Source organism: Arachis ipaensis, chromosome B06 (assembly GCF_000816755.2).
Source record: "Arachis ipaensis cultivar K30076 chromosome B06, Araip1.1, whole genome shotgun sequence".
Classification (NCBI taxonomy): domain Eukaryota; kingdom Viridiplantae; phylum Streptophyta; class Magnoliopsida; order Fabales; family Fabaceae; genus Arachis; species Arachis ipaensis.
In genome coordinates this window covers 123,605,917-123,608,833 of record NC_029790.2, presented here as the reverse complement: position 1 = coordinate 123,608,833, position 2,917 = coordinate 123,605,917, and positions in this window count along the sequence as shown.

The window sequence follows — 2,917 nt, the reverse complement described above, 5'->3', positions numbered from 1 at the left end:
GTGAGGTCGATCCCACAGGGATTGAAGGATTGAGCAATTTTAGTTTAGTGGTTGATTTAGTCAAGTGAATCAAGATTTGGTTGAGTGTTTTATGATTTGCAGAAATTAAATTGCATGGAATTAAAGAGAGCAGGAAATTAAATTGCTGAATCTTAAAGAACAAGAAATTAAATAGCAGAAACTTAGAATGCAAGAAATGTAAATTACGGAATCTTAAAGTGCAAGAAATGTAAATGACTTGAATTGTAAAGGGGATTGGGACTTGGATTTGCAGAAATTAAACAAGGAAAAGTAAATTTGCATCAAACAAAAGAGTGAAAGAAGGTTTGGGTTGAATCGGATCTTGAAGCAGAAAAGTAAATGAACATTAAAAGCAAGAAACAAAATGTAAATTAGGAATTCAGATCTCAGGGCCCAGAGACTAGAAAACCAAGTCTAGATCTCAATGCCTTCCTAGATCCAACAAGAACAATTGCAAGGGAATTGTAAATTGCAAAGAAAGTGGATGAAGAGCAATTAACTGAAACTGAATTTCAATTAAGCAGTAAATAAACAGAAAGATCTAAGGATGAGATTGAAATAGAATTCCTTCAATTCTCCAACCCAAGATCCAAGACAATTGCAATTGAAATTGAAAGCAATAAAATGAAGAGGAAGAGAGTGGAATTCTCCTTCCTCCAAACTAAGAAATTAAAGATCACTCAATATCCAAAACTCTCCGAAAACTATTATGAAAATTCCAAGGGAAAGCTCTCTCGAAGAACTTGAATTCTATCCTATTTATACACTTTCTTCCAATGATCTTCAAGCCTTGAGTTGGGCCTTTGCTCTTGGTGGAATTGGGTTAAAAGAGGCCTTGGTTGATTGCTCATGGAGTTTGAAGAGGAACCAAAACGAACCAATTGAACCGGGTTTGAGTTTTGCAAAAGTTGGACCAAAAGTTTGAGCAAAAGTTAGGGGGCTAACTTTTGCCCAAACTTTTCATATCAGCAGCTATATCCATCTGATACCAACGTTGGTGCCAAAGTTAGGGGTCTAACTTTGGCACTAACGTTGGCCTTACCTTGTGCACTTGTGGCGCCAACGTTAGCCACCAAGTTATTTAGATAAACTTTCAATCAATACTCCTAAACCAGTTGGTTTTAAGGTATTAGGTGTTAAAGCACCCCTAAGGATTTACTTACTCAAGCCTCTTTCTTTGACACAACTCAACCACAAGCATTTACTAGGCTAACAACTCTTTGAGTTTTGTTTCTTTTTTTCTTTTTTTGCCTAGTAATTGATGCTCAGAGCCTTGGGCCATAATCTTTTTGTTTTTGTATTTTCTTTTCTTTCTTTTGTTTTGTTTGCTGCTTCTTGGATCAATAGATTTTTGAGAATCTCCACAATACTTCTTTGGACTTCATGTCCTGCCTATGAGCTCCCATGCAAGTTTTCACAAGCATGCAACCTCAATACATAATCATACAGAAAAGTAAATGAACATGAAAACAGTAAACAGAGAATTAGAAATTGAAAGTTCAGATCTCAGGACCCAGAGACTAGAAAACCGAGTCTAGATCTCAATGCCTTCCTAGATCCAACAAGAAATTGATTGTAAATTGCAAAGAAAGTGGATGAAGAGCAATTAACTGAAACTGAATTTCAATTAAGCAGTAAATAAACAGAAAGATCCAAGGATGAGATTGAAATAGAATTCCTTCAATTCTCCAACCCAAGATCCAAGACAATTGCAATTGAAATTGAAAGCAATAAAATGAAGAGGAAGAGAGTGGAATTCTCCTTCCTCCAAACTAAGAAATTAAAGATCACTCAATATCCAAAGCTCTCCGAAAACTATTATGAAAATTCCAAGGGAAAGCTCTCTCGAAGAACTTGAATTCTATCCTATTTATACACTTTCTTCCAATGATCTTCAAGCCTTGAGTTGGGCCTTTGCTCTTGGTGGAATTGGGTTGAAAGAGGCCTTGGTTGATTGCTCATGGAGTTTGAAGAGGAACCAAAACGAACCAATTGAACCGGGCTTGAGTTTTGCAAAAGTTGGACCAAAAGTTTGAGCAAAAGTTAGGGGGCTAACTTTTGCCCAAACTTTTCATATCAGCAGATACATGGTTGATTCAATCAAAGGAAACATGAAAATCTACCTAATTGGCTTGCTTGTAGCTCAAGAAAGTGCATAATTCTAATGAAAACAAAAGAAAAAGACTAGTTAAAATAGGCTAAGATGACTTGTCATCATATATCTATTTAATTTAACTAATATATTAATTTACGTTTAACTATTATATTTATTTAACTCAAGTTAAAACTTATTATAAAAATATTAGAACATATCATACCTACCTACATTAATAGAACTTTTAATTAACAAAATCAAAATATCTAACACATTAACTAAATTAATAAAACCTAAACACCTAAGCAAATTTTTTACTGAAAATAAAAGAGGGAAAAAAAAAACTAACCTCAAAATCCAAAACTCCAGCTATGTGCTAAGTTGCATTCAATTGGTTGAGTCTCCGTCGCGAACATATTATTGGGAGGCCATATGTACTTTAGGAACTCGAACTTAAAGTGTTATAAAATTACAAAATTTTTAAAAGCTATTCAAATGAACGAGAATCTAGCTGTTGTGGCCTTATATATGCTTTTGATGACCATGTCTCGGGTGTTGTGACCAGTTTTATGCTTTTGAGCGTATCTCGGGCATAATTGTTAGAACCGAATCAGTAATCGAATCGATCAGATTATTGGATTACTGGATTATTGGTTCAACCGATGGGTCACGGGTTGAACCGGTTGACTCGGTAATATGTAAATAAAAAATAAAAATAGTAAAAAATTTAAAATACATATTTTTATTAATATTTTAAGAATATCAAGCTATTTTAAAATAATATAGACCAGAAACAATAAG